The following is an 18,841-nucleotide window of genomic DNA, read 5'->3' as shown; positions in this document are numbered from 1 at the left end:
TGCCCGGATCGGGTGTCTTCTCTCCGGCCGCGTAACCTGAGCCAACCTCCAGGGTGCCCCTGCCACTTTGGCCAGCGTCTGTGCACACTCCAGTGAAGCCCACCTCCTTGTCACTCAGGTCGTCCCTCTGGACACTGGGCATCAGTGAAGGCGAGCCTAGGGGCGCCATGTTACTTGGTAGACCTAGGGAAGTCCCTCTGCAAGGCTGGCTGCACAAATACAGCTGCTTATCATGAGCAGCTTGTGGCGGTGGGTCCTTTCTCTCACGTCTTTTGTTTCTTTCCAAAGCGCCCAGCACAGAGCCAAGCACAGAGGAACCGTTTCACGAAAACCATGGGAATGGAACTGTTTGCCACAGAGCACTAGCATCTTTTTTGGCAGGGTGTCTGCTTCGCTTCTAGGGGGAGCCCTCTGCCGGGCAGTGGGGGGCTTGTGGCGGTGGTGGCCGGGCTCCAGGGTGAGAGCCAAGCCCCAGGGCGTGTGATGAGAGCCAAGGCAGGGAAAGCAAGCTCCTTCCTGGTTCTACTCCCTTCTACTCTCCCACGGGCACACACTCCTGGGGGGCTGCCCTCCCGTTCCACAGAGCACCTCTGAGGTCTCCCGGCCGACCTATCCGTTGTCCGTCTGCACACGGGCAGGGAAATCCTGGCGTCCGCGGCCAGAGCGTCACTTCGGAGCCCAGATAGAAAATGCCAAGAGGAGCTCTAAGAAATTATTGCTGCTTGGGGCGCCTGGGTGGCTCAGTTGGTTAAGCGACTGCCTTCGGCTCAGGTCATGATCCTGGAGTCCCGGGATCGAGTCCCGCATCGGGCTCCCTGCTCAGCAGGGAGTCTGCTTCTCCCTCTGACCCTCCCCCCTCTCATGTGCTCTCTCTCTCTCAAATAAATAAATAAATAAAATCTTAAAAAAAAAAAAAAAAGAAATGATTGCTGCTTCTTGGCTCCGCTTTTGTGTCTGGTAGCCTGAGCCACGTGGGCCATCCTCTCCCTCCCCCGGGTCACAGAGCGCTGCGCTGACTCTCCGTAAAGCCCTGTGGGAGGCAGCAGCTACTAACGTCGGGCACCTGCACGGGGCCTGGCTGCCCCGGGGGGCTCTGTCATCGCAAGGTTTCTCTCAGTCCCCACTGCCATCCGAGGTATTACCGCCTCCCTTTTAAGAGTGAGGAAAGGGGCCCGGAGAGGCCAGGGGCTTGCCCAGTACCACACCAACTGAACAGCCTTTGTGCTCCGGACTCGGTGCTCTTTCCGCACAGGCACCACGTGGGGGGCAGGGGGGGACAACACAGCCTCGCTGGCCTGGTGGCAGAAGGCTCCCCGGGCTGGAGTGAGGGGCGAGGAGATCCACGGCAGCCATTATAAGCATTGTCCATCCTTGGTCTTGGGGGAGGGTACGCAAAGCCTGTGGTGCTCTTGGCACAGGGCGAAGTGGAATACAGCGCGGGGGAAGGGGGAGCGGTGGCGGGGGGACCCTGTCCTTGCCTTGGGGAGTTTAATTAGCTCCTGTTCTGAAGGGTGCCGGCGAAACTGTGCGTGAAGACTGAACACCTAAAAGTAAACAGCCGTTCTGTTTGTACAGTTAAGAACTTGCAGAGGGGCAAGCTCTGGTTTTTCAACGTAGTTTCAGGTCAAGTACAGTGATAACTCTCATTACTGCCTCCAGGTTAAATTCCACGGCTCCTGGGCGCCTGGGTGGCTCAGTTGGTTGGGCGACTGCCTTCGGCTCAGGTCATGATCCTGGAGTCCCGGGCTCGAGTCCCGCATCGGGCTCCCTGCTCGGCAGGGAGTCTGCTTCTCCCTCTCCCACTCCCCGTTTGTGTTCCCTCTCTCGCTGTGTCTTTCTCTGTCAAATAAATAAATAAAATCTTTAAAAAATAAAAAAATAAAAAAATAAAAATAAATTCCACGGCTCCTTTTGCCCTAGAACAAAGCTCTGGCTTTCAGACTTCCTGAGGCCACCATAATGAAGGTCTTCTGTTTGCACTTTTCCCCCCTCTGTCTAAATTTGGGGGCTACTTCTGGCATGCCCATCTCCTTGCTTAGATTCAACTCCCGTTCCCTGGCGCGGTGTCGGGGGTTTTCACCTACACGATCTCGTGAAATTCTCCCAGCCAGCCCGTAAGATTGGTTTCCTCTCTCAAAGTCAGAGATGAGGAAATTGAGTTTTCAAGTGGCTAAGTTGTTTGTCCCATGTCACCAGGCAGCAGGTGGAACCCGCAGTTCTAGCCACACGCTGACGCGTGTGGACATGACCTAATCCATCGGAGGTCTGAAACTCTCATAACCCACTGGAAGCATTCTCACTTGTCTTGTTTGTTTCTCTCACAGCCACCCCACAGCCTCAGCCACACCTTTCAAGTTATTCAATTATTCATATGGCTGGATTCACCAGTCTGGGTCTCCTTTTTAAGGGCTGAACTTCCCCAACGTCCTTATTCATCCTCTCAGGACAAGGAGTTTCATCACAGACTATGAAGGCTCTCTGAGGCTCTGTGAAGCAGGGTCTATTCCCTCTGCCTGAAACATGCCTCCCTCTGCACCAGCTATTCCTACTCCAGTGGATGGAAGTAGCTATAGATTTTGTTTATTCAACAGGTTTTCTCATCCCCAGTTTTCTGGTAACAGTGTTCTTCCTTCCCCCTCCCCCCTTTTGGGAAACTTCCTCCCCTAATCTAATCCTCGACTGCCCAGCATGGTTCTCCTTCATCCCCTGGCAACAGAGGAGAGATGTGTGACTGAGATTTGGTCAATCAAGTGACCCGATCCCTGTGACCATCATGGCTGGTTCAAGGATGAGCTTCTGACTGATCCAAGGATTACAATTTTTTCCTCTTCAGGCAATGGTACAATGAATATGCTGTATGGGTACTGACATCTGCTTTCATTTGTCCAATTATTCCTATGGGATAAATGCCTGGTTTGAAATTGCTGAGTGATACGTATGTATGTTTTAAGTTCTTGTGAGGTTGCCCTCCAGAAAAGTTGGCGCAAATTTACACCATCCCAGCAAGATGGGAGAGTTGGTTCTGCACACCCCAGCAATAGCTGGTGGTGTCAATCTCTAAATATTTGCCTGTCTGAGAAGTGAGGACAGCTGTTGAAATCTGTTCCCAATCTTGGGCCTCTTCTTGCGTCATGTTCCCACATGCCTGTCACTATAGTTACCTACCCCTGGCCTTGCTTCTAAATCTCTTGCCTGGTCCTTCATCCAACTTTATAGGTCTCTTTGTATCCTGCTCTTGCTCTACTAGACTGGAAAGAGTCTTTACCTTATACAGTTCCCTTTTCCCCCTAGCTCCTTGCAGGTGCTAAGAATAGTTTGGAACCCAATAATTATTTTTTGAATGAATGAATAAAAGAATGAATGAAAACCCTTCTATGATCCACCTGTCTCCTGTACAATTCCCAGTGGTGCCATGTAGGTGGGTCAGTGTTACCCTGAATAGATAGATAAATGCCAAAGAACCTCAGGTTTCAGGAATCCACCCTCAAATGCACACAGTGATTCCATCTCTGAACTATGATGACTTATTTCCCCGTGAGCTCATATGTCCAGTCTCTGAGTGGCACATTTAGTTCAAGGAAGGGTCATACTCCTTTCAGAGCATTTCTACCATCCCAATCAACCCACCGATATTGCAGGATCAAGTTCAAGTTTCCATTTCTGTGCCCCTCTGTTCTGACTGTACGTGAAATCTGGTAAAATAATTAACATTTTTTGAGTGCTCACTCTTTGCCAGACTTTGTCCTGGGCATTTTATATATTTCATTAGTCACATTCTTCCTGGTCCTTGTGATGTCCACAGGCTCTTCTAAAGGGAATTTCCACTCCAGCCATTCCCAGAGGGAAGATGGGGTGCAGGAATAATTTGGCTGCCATGCTTTTTACCTCAACTTTTGTTCATCAGTCAAGTCCTGTCTTTAAAATTTAAGTCTTCCACATTTCTTATTAGGTCTAGCCTTGGCTGTTTAATCTTTCTACGTGGAGTAAATGGGATTCCCCCCACCCCTTCTTTTTCGATGTTGTGAAATTGGCTATTGTTTGTTTATTAGAACATGATTTTTGTAAGTTGATTTTGTATTTGGCCACTTTTCTAAACCCTCTCACGTTTGTGAGTTTTTAAGTGTATTCTCTTTGATTTTCTAAGTAGACAATATCTTTTAAGTAGTAAGTCTTGGACAAAGTAATGATTTTAACAGTGTTTGGAGATATAATCCACATACTATACAACTTACCCATTTAAAGGGCAAAATTTGATGGTTTTTTTTTTTTAGCATATTCACAGTTGTTCAACCATCATCACAATTAATTTTAAAACAATAAATGGCAATTTTTAATTCCTTTTTTTTCTTCCTAATTGAATTGGTTAGGATCACCAGTAGACTGGTCACTAGTAATAGTGATCATGGGCAACTTTGTTTCATTCCTGATATTTCTAGAATGTCTGATTTTTCACCATTGAATAGGATGTTTGCTAACAGTTTTTGGTAGCTAGGCTTTATCAAGGTTAAGAAAGTTCCCTTCTACCGCCAGCTTGCCAAGAATTTTATGTTCTTATTTAGAAATAGGCACACATTTTATCAGATCCATTTATCAAGGCATTTATTGTGAGGGAATAATCTTTTCTGCCTTTTAATCTATTAATGTAGCAAATTAATAGATTCTCTCCTTAAAACCATCTTTGCAGTCTCTATGTATAATCCTTTGAAAACACCATTGGATTCAATTTGCTGATAGTTTACTTAGAATGTTGGGCCTTTAACTTTTTAGTGCAATTAGTCCATAGTTTCCCTTCCTTCTTTGTTGGTTTCTTTCCTTTTTTTTTTATAATGTGCTGTGGTGAGCCAAGGTCACACTTTTCTCAGTTGTTTCCAAGTACTGAGTAAGCAAGACTGAGGAAGGTGCATGCCTAGCTATTTCTGCTCAGTGTGGGACTCCTCTGATGGTCAGTCTCTGCTCTGGGGCTTCTCACTGGGTGGGCAAAGACTTGGTCAGATCTACATCCTGGTCTGACAGCTTCCCCTGCCTAACCCAGATGCCACCCTTTCTCTTGCACAGATGTTTTGTCCAAAAAACTGGGCTTCTAACTCTAGTTGGCTTCCCAGAGCCCCCATTAGACACATATGCCATCTTTCCAGCTTGGCATCTAGACTTGTAGACTTATGTTTCCTACACTCTGAAAGAATTTATGTACCACAGAGACAGTCAGGTCCTTGAAAATCAGATGTAATTCACCAATGAAGCCATCTGAGCCTGGTTTTGTTTTTTTCATTCAGGTTTTCTGTCTCCTCTTTGACAAATTTTGGTAATTTGCATCTTCCTAGGAAATTCTGCATTTTGACCTAGATTTAAAAATTTTTTATTAACATGAATTTCTTTTTAGTAATTTTTAGAATGCTTTAAAATCTCAATAGTTGTGTTTCCTTTTTCATTTCAAAAGTTAATTATTCTTTAAATTTTTATTCTTATATCTTATTTATGAAATTTAGTTAGATTTGTCTATAGCAATATGATCTTTTCAAAGATCAAGATTTTGTTTATTAAGTTTATTTTCGATGTGAGTATTCCACCTCATTAAATTCTGTTAATTTTTATATTCCATCCACTTAATTTCTTTGGGTTTATTTTTGCTGATCTTTCATTCCAGCTTCTTGATTTTAATGCTTCCTTCATTTATTCTGAGTCCTTCTTATTTCTAATAAATTTCCCCTGACTCCACTTGGATCAGGTCCCATACGTCCCTGGAAGCACAGTCTTATTTTGGCTTATTTCTAGTTTATAATTTCCTTTTCAACACAAGAGTTCCTTTAAAAGAGGCTTTAAAATTTCCAGTGAAAAGATTTTTATTTTGCTACTTTTTGTGTTTTGTTTTGCTTTTTAATTTCTAATTTTATTGCATAGTGACCAAATAATAAGCTTTGTATGCTTTCTGGAATTTATTGGGATTCTCTTTGTGGTCAAATACATGGCTAGTTTGTAAAAGGGCCATGGGTGTCTGGAAAAAATGAGTATTCTCTTTGTTGGGTACAATGTTTTATTTCTATATATTAGATACATTTCAGAACTCTATGGTGACATGCATTGAAGCATATGACTATCTTTTTAGTGGACTGTAGCTTTTATCAATATGAACTAATCCATGTTTGCTGGGACGCTTTTTATTTTTATTTTATTTTTTTATTTTATTTGTTTATTTGAGAGAGCGAGAGCGAGAACATGAGCAGGGGGAGGGGCAGAGGGAGAGGGAGAAGCAGGCTTCCCGCTGAGCAGGGAGCCCGATGCGGGGCTCAATCCCAGGACCCTGGGATCATGACCTGAGCCGAAGGAAGATGTTTATCTGACTGAGCCACCCAGGTGTCCCTATTTTATTTTTTAAAATTGTAGTAAATGACACATAACTTAAAATTTGCCACTTTCACCATTTTGAAGCGTACAGTGCGGTGGTATTAAGCACATCACATTTGTCGTGCAACCATCACCACCATCTCAGCCGCAGAACTCTTTCATCTTGCAGAACTGAAACTCTGTATATATTCAGTAACAACTCCCCATCCCTCTCTCCTCCAGCCGCAGGCAGCCACCATTCTGCTTTCTGTCTCTATGAATCTGATTGTTCTAGGATCCTCCTGTAAGTGGATTCATACGGTATTCATCCCTTTGTGACTGGTTTATTTTGCTTACATAATGTCCTCAAGTTTCATCTATGTTGCTGCACGTGACAGAATTTCCTTCCCTTTCAAGACTGAGCCATATTCGGGCGCCTGGGTGGCTCAGTTGGTTAAGCGACTGCCTTCGGCTCAGGTCATGATCCTGGAGTCCCGGGATCGAGTCCCGCATCAGGCTCCCTGCTGGGCAGGGAGTCTGCTTCTCCCTCTGACCCTCCCCCCTCTCATGTGCTCTCTCTCTCCTCTCATCCTCTCTCTCAAATTAATAAATAAAATCTTAAAAAAAAAAAAAAAGACTGAGCCATATTCTACTGCGTGTACAGACTACCTTTTGTTGTTTATCTCATTATCTGCTGAGGGACACTTGAGCTGCTTTCCCATTAGCTACTCTGAATACCGCTGCTATGAACATGGATGTACAAACATCTCTTCGAGTCTTTGTTTTCAGTTCTTTGGGGTATGTACCTAGAAGTGGAATTGCTGGATCATGTGGTAATCCTATTTTTAATTTTTTGGGAAACCACCCATCTTGTTCTCCATAGTGGCTGCCCCATTTTACGTTCCCACTAGCACGAGTGGTCCAGTTTCTTCACATCCTTGCCAACACTTGTTGTTTTCTATTTTTTGTGTTTTCTTTATAGTAACTATCCTAATGGGTGTGATGTTGTTTAAATTGTTGTTTCTGGTTTTATAGTTATTATGTAACATATGATACCTATCTGGGTGGTATCTATTTCCTTCTGCCTTTATTTTATTTCTTCAAGTTTTTATTACATTCCAGTTAGTTAACATACAGTGTGGTATTGGTTTCAGGAGTAGAATTTAGTGACTCATCGCTTACATGTATCACCCGGTGCTCATCACAAGTGCTCTCCTTAATCCCCATCACCCATCTAGCCCATCCCCTGCCCACCTCACCCTCCTAACCTTGAGTTTGTTCTCGAGAGTTAAGAGTCTGTTTTATGGTTTGCTTCTCTCTCTCTCTTTTCCCCCCATGTTCATCTGTTTTGTTTTTTTCTACCTTTATTTTCAAACTTTCTGCATAATTTTCTTTCAGATATACCTTTTGGAAATAACATATAACTTAATTTTTTTCTTTTTATTAGCCTAAACTGAATATCTAGGTCATGTAGTTGGCTAATTTAGCCTATTCATGGGTACTCTGATTACTTATACAATCAGATTTGTCCTTGTCACGTTGTTTGTATGTTCTCTATCATACTTTCTTCCTTTTTTTCTATCTTTTCCTCAGCTTTCTTTCTTCCATGCTTTTCTTATTGTGGGTTGGAAATTATACATTCTATGTCTATTCTTTTGGTGGTTACCATTAAATTTTTAAGACATAGTTAAACATAATTTTTTAAAGCATTTTGAATTCATTTAGATCAAAAGTTAGCAAACTATGGCCTGTGTGCCAAATCCAATACACCATCCACCTTTGTACATCCTGCAGGTAAGAATAATTTTTATGCTTTTAAGTAGTTGAAAAAATCAAAAGAAGAATAATATTTCATGACACATGAAACTTCCATAATTCAAATTCCATAAGGGAAGTTTTATTGGAACATATCCACATTTTTTTTGCCTACACATCATCTAGAACTATAATGGCAAAGCCTAAAATATCTGCAATTGGCTCTTTACTGAACAAATTTGCTGATTTCTGGTCTAGATATATTTCTGCCCCCAAACAAGATAAGGATTAATACAGATATTAGTGCTTCCTTTGAATCTCCAAATCTTACTCCATACCACCGCTCTGTTACATCTGGGATTTCGCTTCTAGAAACCAAAAACAACCCAGATAAGCAAATTGTCATGTATCGACACAATGGAATGCTACTCAGCAATAAGAAAAAAATGAACTGTTAAAACACACATATCTGAAAGCGCGATGCTAAGTGAAAGAAACTAAATGCAAAATATTTATGGGACATTCTAGAGAAGACAAAATTATAGTGATAGAAAGTAGATCTGTGCTTTCTGGGGGCCAAAGGTAGGAGAATGCTGATTGGCTTCAAAGAGGCATGAAGGAACTTTTGGGGTGATGAAAATATTTATATTATGATCGTGGTGATGGTTACACAACTGTATACATGTGTCAAAATCAACCAAGTGTATACTTTGAATTGCCGTTGTATTGTATATGAATTTTACCTCAATAAAGCTAATTTAAAAGCCTTTTCTGGGCAAAACTACCCTTTGGTGGGGGGAAAAAATCTATGATGAGAAGGAGCAGGAGAGAACTTTCTGAGGTGTTCTATATCTTGATGGAGGGTTACTTTACACAATTTAATGCATTTGTCAAAAATCAGCTATTATATGTTCGAAATTTGTGCCTTTCACTGGATGTAAATTTTACATCAAAGAAAATGTATCAAATATTTGAACTTTAGTTAATGATATGCATGCTTGAATATTTAGGAGGAAGTATACAGATGTCTGTAATCTACTTTGTAATATATAAAAAAATAAGGCAGATAAATGAATGACTTGGTGGGTAGATATGCGATAAAGCAAGTAGAATAAAATATTAATGGTAGAGTCTAGGTTGTGACTGTTCTTGAGAAAATTTAAATACCTGTTCTGCCTTTAAGACATTGTGTTGATACAAAGTAGTTGCGTGGGACACATCTGGTCCCAGCCTTAAATTATGTCATGTATAAAGAAATAAAAGCCAGGGAGAAGACGTGGCAGGACCGGTGTACTCGCCTAATTTGAGCCAGCAGCTCATCTGGTCCTTCCTATTTTTGAGGTTCTGCTGTCCCTATTGATATTCCATAGAGTCCCTTTCTTTCTAAGCCTGAGAGAATTACAGGATTCTAGTCTCCTGGGACCTGGTTTATGGCCGGAACCCTGGCAGTGTGAGAAACTTCTGGAACCCCACTTGGAAAATGGAAAAGTAGTAGAGTCCAGATACTTTAGCACTGGAGGGGCCTTAGACATCACTTTACAGATAAGGAAACAGGTCCAGACAGGGCATGGTTGTGTGATAGCAGAGCCGGTACTCCACCCCAGGTCTTGCTTCCAGCCCGATTTGGGCAGCAGCCAATCTGATGGTTTCCTGAGAGGCACTGATGGGAGGAGGTAGTAGCAGCCTTATTATGAGGGGACCTGGGTTCAACCCCCAGGCTCTGCAACCTTGGGCAAGTTACTTCATCTCTTAGCTCGGCTTTCCTCAGGGGTGATAATACCTCCCTCCTGGGGATGTTGTGAGGTTTATTTTTATTTATTTATTTTTTTTAAGATTTTATTTATTTATTTGAGACAGAGAGAATGAGAGAGAGAGCACATGAAAGGGGGGGGGGTCAGAGGGAGAAGCAGGCTCCCCGCCGAGCAGGGAGCCCGATGCGGGACCCGATCCAGGGACTCCAGGATCATGACCTGAGCCGAAGGCAGTCGCTTAACCAACTGAGCCACCCAGGCGCCCCTGTTGTGAGGTTTAAATGGAGCATTGTCTCCGGAGCAGTTAGCATGATGCCTGGACCCAGGAAGAGCTCATTCCACGGGAGCCGTGTCACGGTCGTGCCTAGGACGTGTTCTGTGAGTCTGAGAAGCCAGATCTTGGCTCCGGTGCTCCACTTACTAGCTGTGACTGTAACCCTCACCACGATCCCCAGGGGAGGAGTCTTCTCCATAGTTTACAAATAAGGAAACCGATATGCATGTCCAACCACAAGTCTTCAGATCAGGATCAAACACAAATATTGTTTTCTGATAATCGTCTTGGCAGTTCTCAGCAAAGTGATCATTCAGCCATCCATCTGTTTTTTCCTCAAACTCCTTCAGCTTAAGGTGTTCAGTTATGCCAAGGGGCCATGTTTTGGGGTAACATGTCCTGAGCCCCATCGTATGCATCATCTGGGGGCTTGTCCAAAGTGATGATTTTGCTCTCCAACCCCCCCAAGCTACTGAAACAGAATCTCTGGAAGCGGGGCCAAGGATCTGTTCCAGCAAGCTCTACAAAGTAGAGAAGTGTGCTAAGGAACTGATAAGAGGAGGTTGGTGGAAAGTCCCTTTGGATTTGATTAGACCTTGTAGTGATCAGATTCAGGGCAGAGCACCTGTAGCATTGGATGCTGGCATTTCTGACTGTGTCTTTTTTATGCTAACATTTATGCTAATATTTTTTATGCTAACACTTGCTCTCCACACTATCATTGACTGATGTTTCACTAAAGACTTCCTCAAAGGTGCTTGCAGAGTCTTGCTCTGAGAGTTTTTCCTTTTCATCTCTCTGGAGCTCACAAGGATTGAGTCATTTAATGAGGATTCTATCCTAGACTCAACAGCCAGGGGGATGGTTTGTGAGGCCTGATCCTCAATCATGGCTGTGTGTCGCCATGGCGGAGACCGTGTTTGGAGGAACCTAGTAAAACTCCCTGACCACACAGGAAGCTACACAATGAACCATGCGTTTCCTCAACAACAACCACCTCAATATGCTGTGGTCTAAAAACTCATCACATATTGTCAAATGCACACTGGTAGAGCTCTCAAAGCCAAGTCTAGTCCATACAATGGCTTGCTGGAGGCAGATGGGGTTAGGGGAGTAGAAGAGTGACAACATGGGAAATTTTCTCATCCTCCTGGCCAGAACCAGCTCCCCTCATCTCTGTTTTATTTACACTTTCCCGTTACAGCTCCTGCTTCTTCTCATTCCCAGTTCAGATGACCTCCAACCTCCACCACCAGAGACAGAAATTACCCGGAGTCCAACAGGCAACTGGAAAACCGTTCTGGAGTTTGTGCATCTGGCAGTGACTATCTCACCTCTTAACTGAACTTGATCCCTGGCAAGGAGAACTTTGCTCCAAATCTGGCCCTCTGCCCAGCAGGGTCCTGTGCCAGGGTGTGCTTGGCACGAGATTAAGTTATGTGATATATTAGCAGTAGAGTTGCATTTAATAAAAGCCAAAGTGTTTCTGAACACACATGTTGCAGGAGAAAAGAAGCAAGTTGGAGCTCTGTTGGGGAGCAGAGGCAGGGCATGGGCTGGGTGTGGGGGCTGAAGTGTTTCTTAGGACCGGAGTCCCAAGGTCCTAAGAGCTGTGGAGGCATCTTTGTTAGGTCTCAGAAACAATGGCCATTTATCCCACAAATGTTTATTGGCACTGTTCCAGATAATGGGGCTATAAAGATGAGCACCAGAGACGGTGGAATATAAGGCAAGGAGGCAATATAAGGCAATAAAACCACCCCCGAGGAGGGGTGGTTCCTGAAAATTATCCCTCATAAAAGATTAATTCTAAGTATTCTTACATTGGAGTTCTAGCCTTCTTGTTTGCATGCTTACTTGTGTCCTTCCTTCATCCCCGCCCCTTCCTTTGTTCTTCCCTTTCTTTCACTCTCTCTTTTTTTTCTCCCTCCTTCCCTCCCTCCCTCCTTCCCTCCCTCCTTCCCTCCCTCCCTTCCTTCCTCTTTCTAAGTAATGACAACTGTCTGGGGAAGATGCCTTAGCCCTAATTGACCTCAATCAGAGCTAACTTGTATGTTTGTAAAGGTCACCCAAATACACTGGTGGAAAAAATAGGCAAAGAAATTTAAACACAGATTTAGTAAGTCTCCCTGGGGATATGACCTCACAACGAAAAGAATTGCATGTTTTAAAGTTCATTTTAAAATACAGCTCTGGAGATAACAAATATACCTACTGGGTAAACGGAGGAGAAAAGTTGTCCCAGTATTATGTGGGGATGGATAATTGTGGTTTGGGGTAAAATTTCCAAGGTCAGCATCACATGTGGGTTCAGAAAGTACTGTATCTCGAACTTCTTAGATGAAGTGGCAATGATGTGGGAACTGAATGAGAGGGGTTATTTCCCCAGGAGCCTCTGAAGTGGGGCTGCCCCCTTTCTAGCTCAGACTAAGGCCCTGGGGAGGGTCAGTATCACACTTGCTCTTTGTTGCTGCTTCCAAACCATTCTCCCTGCTTCCCTCTTAAAAAAGCCAGTGGGCTGGCTGACTCTCCCTTGGAATCTCATCAAGCTATCCCACTGGTGCCCTCCTTGTTGCGGGCACCTGCTGACCCCAGGGCACTTCCTTTCATTCCTTAAGGACTTTGATTCATTCTCACGCTCTCCAGCACTGTTTTATCTCCAGCTTTATTTCTCGGTGATTTCAATATCCACACAGATCCTCCCCAAGTCCCAGTGTCTTAGTCCACTCAGGCTGCTATAACAGATTGCCAGAGACTGGGCAGCTTATAAACAACAGAAATGTATTTCTCACAGTTCTAGAGGCTGAGAAGTCCAAGATCAAGGCAGACTGGGTGTCTAGTAAAGACCTACTCCCTGATTCATACACTGCCTTCTCCCTGTGTCCTCATAGGGCAAAAGGGGCAAGGGTTTTTCTGGGGTCTCTTTTATAAAGGCACTAATCCCATTCATGGGGGCCCCACCATCATCTAATCACCCCCCAAAGTCCTGTCTTCCAAATGCCATCACATCAGGGAGTCGGATTCAACATATGAATTGGGGGTGGGCGTAGGGGGGACATAAACATTTAGTCTATAGCACTCAGCCTCCAGTTCTATGACCTACACATGGAAACCAGTGACCTTGTCACCCCCACCTCAACCACTCACTTCTACAGACATACGCTAGAACCCATCACTACCACTGACCACTTCCATCGTGTCAGTTTCTCGTGTCCCACGTTCCAGCCACTACACCCTGTTTCTCCAGCTCACTCCTTCTCTCACACAGACTCCAATAATTCTTCTGATTGAGATATGCCATCTCTGATACTACCATGTTTTCACTAATATTTAGCCCCTTCATTGCCTCATTTCCATCCTTACCCATCTTATTAACCCATCAGCAGCATCTTTGATGGAGTGGATCACTCCACCTTCCTGACACATGGCTGGTGGTTTGGATATGCACTCTCCTTGGATCTTCTCCCACCTCACTAGACACTCCTTCTCACATCCCTCTGACCTTGATCACTGGGAGTTCCCCAAGTTTCAGGCTTTAGACCCTTTCCCTGTCACTCTTTACCGACCTCACCCAGTCTCAAGGACTGAGGGACTTCCAAAGTTAGCTCTTCAGCCTAGATCTTGACCCTAAACTCCAAATTTCTATCTCTAATTTTCAACCTGAACTCTCTACTTCGATGCCTAATGGGCATGCTAAACTTAACACCTCCTATCCCTCCATTGTGTTCCTCCTGATCTTCATCTCAGAAAAGGACAACTTCAGTTGCTTGGGCCCAATGACCTGGCAGTCACCCTTGATTCCCTTCTTCCTCTCATGCCCTGCATGCAATCAGTTAGTAGATCATGTTGGCTTACATTCAAAATACATCCAGAACCCTGTGCTTCTTACCATTGCGCTAATATGGTCTGAGCCACTGTCATCTCTCATTTGGATTATTCCAGTAGCTTCCCAACTGGTCTCTCTGCCTCTGCCCTCATCCTTGCCATCCATTCTTCATAAAGCAACCTGAGTAAACTTTCTGGAACTCAAGTCAAATAGATTTCAACTCACTTGTCAACACTAACTGATTGTTAACAGTCCACCTGAGGTCCCCTGTGGAGAACTCTTGGTTTATAGAAAAGAATGCCATGATTGTTTGGCAATGTGTGCCAAGGCCTAGGCAGAGGGAGTGGGACATGCAAGCCACAGAGTTACATGGCTTCTCTCCCCAGTGGGCCGGCTTGGACCTGGTTCCCCGGAGATGAGGATCTGTAGGCAGGTGGTTTAGTCAAGAAGTGATCCCAGGAGTGGGGAGTAAGACAGAGAAAGAATAGAAGGGAAGGGAAGAAAGCCAAAACAGAGTATCTTAATAAGTAGGTCACCTCTAAGAGCACCCAAGGCTCAGGTGGGGCACCTCTGGGAGAGTGCTGGGAACACACTTCAGAGTTGTTCCACCTGATGGGAAGGTGGGTAGAATCTGCTCTCCAATGCCCCTCCGCTTCCAGTGTCCCCGAGGTGGAGGTCACAGCCTGCAGGTGGACACCCTTGGCACTTGTGAACAGGATGCTGTCAGAGTCTGCTCCAGCGCCCCATCCGCGATTACTGGCCCTGCTTTGACAATGGAGTTCAACCTCAACAACTTGCTCTTCCAGAAAAACAGGTCGGACCCAAAGTTAACTAGGGGAGGCCGTGGGGCCCAGTGCGACAGACACAGGTTCTGGAGTCATCCGAACCTGGGTCCACATCCTGGCACAAGCTGTGACTTCGGGTGAGTTACAGGACTTCCCACCAACCTCATAGTAACCGAGAAGTAAGAGCTCCTGCCCATGGGAGGTTGTGAGGATCCCCTGAGGCTCCCCTTCCAGACACTTCCCTGACACTCACCCACCAACTCATCTGCACGGCTTGCCACACAGCTGCCTCCACACACACATAAAGCACAAACTGCCTAGAAGCTCAGCCCCTGTCTAGGCATGACATCTAGCGTGCACAAGACAGCAGTCCACTACAGGGCAGGAAGAAGTTGCTAGAACTTTCTTTTATCCTCATTTTTAGTTATCCTTTTGAAAGTTTTGTTTTTGCTTTTGTTTTATAACAACCATAATAGAATTGTGCAAGTGCATGATTTATGCATAAATAAACGTACAAATATTAGGGTGTGTGCTCAAAAATATCTCACGGGTATATGATCCAAATAGTTTGGAGACGACTGACATGGATCCTTCTTTCTTGGCCTGGATAACACACGTCTGGCCTCTTTCCTGCTCAGGCCTCTTCCCACAGCCCAGCCTGCCTGTAGCCTCACTCTTTCCTCCTAGAATTACATCTTGCAGCCGTTCAGTCCCTGGCCTCTCAAGGTTCATAAAGGAAAGTGTTACTTGTTACTTGTTTGATCTTGCCCCTTCCTGGGCCTCTCCCACAGCACCACCATCGTCTCTCACACCTGTTGCTTCCCGAGGCAGAAACTGTCAGGGTCTTCCCGTAGGCCACAGACCAAGTCCAGTTTCCTGCGTCAGTTGCCCTGAACTTGCCCACTTCCTGGGCCATCTCCCACGGTTCCTGGGCCCCCACCTGGGCCCCACGACTTTGCAGTTCTCAGGGCAGACCCTGAGCTCCCACCTCTGTTCCTTTCCTCAAGGTGTGCCTGCCCCCAGGCCTGCAGATCTAAATCCCATCTGACTCCCAGGCCCCACACAGGGGCCACATGGAGCACTGGGCCACCAGGTGACATCTTCTGGTACCTTCTAGAAACTGTACCTGCCTGGCCCCAGTGACATTTCCCAGGGGCTGCTTTGGGTCTGGGTCAGCTACATAATTTGTGGGCTCAAGACAAAATGAAAATACAAGGTCCCTTGTTCAAAAACGAAGAAAAGCTGCCATTAAACGTACTAAAATATAAAGCTTTTCCTTTCTTCCCAAACCTCTCTCTTGTCCTGTCATGGTGTTTTTTGGTTTCCTATTTCGTTTCGCTCCCTCAGGCAAGGAGATGCGATGGCAGACCCTCACTGGCACTAGGCCACCCTTGCCCTCCACAACTTGGTGCTCACACAGCATTGGATGCGGGGTTCCCCTCCCACTGGAAGCTGCTGGATCGGCATGTTGAGCCAGGCATCCCCTGCTCCCATGGGTGGGCGATCTCCCAGGCAATTGCAACCTGCACACTGGGCTGTTCTAGGTATCTGTGTCGGGGCGGGGGTGGGGGGCGCTGGGGGGGCGGGAGGCGGGGAGGCAAGAGGTTTGCTGCTGCTGAGTGCACCATGCCACCAGCCCAGTGCAGACAACTGCCATCATGCCATGTCCCGAGACACAGCAGGGCCCCTGTGCCCAGGCCCCTCCAGCCTGGGCAGGAAGTGGAAGTGGCTGCTGGACAAGGGCAGGAAGGGGAAACTGGGGAAGACTAGGACACTAGGAGTAAGGACCCCGGGCAGCGAAGACCACATCCTGAGGAGATGGCAGAAGATAGGATGGCGTTTGGGCCGAGGCCACCAGCTACCAGCACATGTCTCATTATCCTATTGGACTTAACTTACACAATACCAACCCAGAGATAAATTTATTAAAAACCTCATGCACCCCCATGTCCATTGCAGCATTATTTACAATAGCCAAAATACGGAAAGAAGCTAAGTATCAATCAATGGATGAATGGATAAAGAAAATGTGGCATATATATACAATGGACTATTGTCCAGCTTAAAAAAAAGAAGGGATTCCTGCCATTTGTGAGAACATGGATGGACCTTGAGGGATTATGCTAAGTGAAATAAGATAGAGAAAGACAAATACTATACAATCTCACTTATATGTGGAATCTAAAAACAACACCACCACAAAACTGAGTTCATAGATACAGAGAACAGATTGGCATTTGCCAGAGGTGGGGGGAATGGGTCAAAGGTACAAACTTCCAGTTATAAAATAAACAAGTCATGGAGATGTAATATAAAGGGTGGGGATGATTACTAATACTGTATTGTGTATTTGAAAGCTGCTAAGGGAGGGTGCCTGGGTGGCTCAGTCGTTAAGCGTCGGCCTTCGGCTCAGGTCATGATCCCAGGGTCCTGGAATCGAGCCCCGCATCGGGCTCCCTACTCCGCGGGAAGCCTGCTTCTCCCTCTCCCACTCCCCCTGCTTGTGTTCCTGCTCTCGCTGTCTCTCTCTCTGTCAAATAAATAAATAAAATCTTTAAAAAAAAAAAAAAAAGCTGCTAAGGGAGAAGATCTTCATTGTGTAACTCTGTATGGCGACAGATAGTAATCAGACTTACTGTCCTGATCATGTCTCAATATATACAAATATTGCATCATTGTTATATCCCTGAAACTAATATCATGTTATATGTCAATAATACCTCAATTAAAAAAGTAATTAAAAACTTCAAGACAATGCACACAGAACATGAAGTCCCAAACGCAGGGGCTTTCTGACCACAGGGCCTGGGGGACAGCACTGGACTCACACCCATAGGTCCAGCCCTGCTTTAGGTTATTTAGATTATTAATGCATATTATGCATGTCTAATCTCTACAAAGTTGATGTTTCCCCAAGTGCTACTCACACCACTGGCTGCTACACAAGATGCCTTGAGGTGACAGGCGGACGGGCATTTAAAACATTTTAATAGTTTAGGGGCGCCTGGGTGGCTCAGTTGGTTAAGCGACTGCCTTCGGCTCAGGTCGTGATCCTGGAGTCCTGGGATCGAGTCCCGCATCGGGCTCCCTGCTCGGCAGGGAGTCTGCTTCTCCCTCTGACCCTCCCCCCTCTCATGCTCTCTCTATCTCATTCTCTCTCAAATGAATAAATAAAATCTTTAAAAAAAAAACATTTTAATAGTTTAATAGTTTATATTTATTGTAATGTGTATTAGAAAAAATCACGTCTATCACAATCCATAATTTCACAGCGATACTGTGTCAGTTTGAGCTGCTATAACAAAACATCGTCAACTGGCTGGCTTATCAACAACATAAATTGATTTCTCACAGTTCTGGGGGCTACAAGTCTGAGATCAGGTTGCCGGCACAGTCAGGCTCTGGTGGGAGACCTCCTCCTGGCTGCTCACTGCCCACTTCTCATCGTAGCCTCTTGCGGTGAGAAGAGAGAAGGAGAACTCTCTGGGGTCCCTTTTATGGGAGCACTGGTCCCATTCATGAGGGGTCTTCCCTCATGACCTCATCACCCCCCAAAGGCCCTACCTCCTCATAACAGCAACCTAAGAATTTTGGAGGGACACAAACATTCAGTCCATAATAGATACATAAACTCTCTTAGAAACAAATGTATTGAAAGGAAAAAATCAGTTGCTCTAAAGAACAATATTAAGTAAATGATAGTACATGTGATACTCAGAGATGGCAAAAAATGAGAAGAACAGTCCTCAGAGTTTGAGAAACTCCACACTAAGACTGTTAGTTCTCTAGAGTCATATATAGCTTGTCACATATCATACAGTCATAGATAACCCTCTACTTGCTCCTCAGCCTCCCCGAACCCCCCTTTTGGGGCAGCAAATGCTGAATGAATGAACCAGCAAATCAACCAATGACAACTTGGACACCAGAGCCTGAGCCTCTCTTTTGAAAATTCCATTTGTAGGACTTTTTTCTGATTTATCAACTTACTTGGGATTCATTTCTACACATTTTAGAAAAGAACTGCTAAAGAAATCAATTCCTTTAAAATATACAGAGCTTGTTTTGGAATGCACTGCCTGCCTCTCATTTTCAGGGCCTCTCCTTGATCTCCGAGTTCTGAAACTCA

At 45.1% G+C, this 18,841-nt stretch overlaps 1 long non-coding RNA gene across 1 annotated transcript in view; it reads left to right on the top strand.

The window, feature by feature from the left end:
* Positions 1-11,594, top strand: part of LOC123851098 (uncharacterized) — a 62,786-nt gene extending 51,192 nt beyond the window's left edge. Inside the window, exon 3 of the long non-coding RNA XR_006792485.3 lies at positions 11,306-11,594. This is a non-coding gene — a long non-coding RNA (uncharacterized LOC123851098). The remainder of the gene's footprint in view (positions 1-11,305) is intronic.
* The last annotated feature ends 7,247 nt before the right edge of the window (positions 11,595-18,841 follow it).

Source organism: Mirounga angustirostris, unplaced genomic scaffold (genome assembly GCF_029215605.1).
Source record: "Mirounga angustirostris isolate CCGP_5_RB_7025 unplaced genomic scaffold, mMirAng1.0.hap1 SCAF_10, whole genome shotgun sequence".
NCBI classification, from domain to species: Eukaryota; Metazoa; Chordata; class Mammalia; order Carnivora; family Phocidae; genus Mirounga; species Mirounga angustirostris.
The sequence above is the reverse complement of the archived record's forward strand: the minus strand, read 5'-3'. Positions and strand labels throughout refer to the sequence as shown.